Source organism: Glycine max, chromosome 17, assembly GCF_000004515.6.
Source record: "Glycine max cultivar Williams 82 chromosome 17, Glycine_max_v4.0, whole genome shotgun sequence".
NCBI lineage: Eukaryota > Viridiplantae > Streptophyta > Magnoliopsida > Fabales > Fabaceae > Glycine > Glycine max.
The window spans coordinates 22,113,186-22,113,667 of record NC_038253.2 but is presented as its reverse complement, the minus strand read 5'-3'; positions in this window follow the sequence as shown (position 1 = coordinate 22,113,667).

The following is a 482-nucleotide window of genomic DNA, read 5'->3' as shown; positions in this document are numbered from 1 at the left end:
GGAGAATGGAGGATTGCCTTGAGGGTCCCCACTTAGGCAAACATGAAGCACAGCTCCAAACTCGAAGGTGGAGGACACAGTAAAGGAAACGCAATTCATGGAGCTCCGAAAAAAGGGGGAGAATGGAGGATTGCCTTGAGGGTCAGCACTTAAGCAATCATGAACCACAGCTCCAAACTCGAAAGTGGAGGACACATGAAGGAAAACGCAATTCATGGAGCTCCGAAAAAAAGGGAGAATGGAGGATTGCCTTGAGGGTCCGCCCTTAGGCAATCATGAAACACAGCTCCAAACTCGAAAGTGGAGGACACATGAACGAAAACACAATTCATGGAGCTCCTAAAAAAAGGGGAGAATGGAGGATTGTTGGTCACGGTAATGAAAAGCATGGGTTTTATCTCAACTTCAAAATTGTAAGTAAAGGAAACTAGAACTCTCTTCGAAAGGCATTCATCCTTTCCGAAAACGGGTGAGAAGGAGGA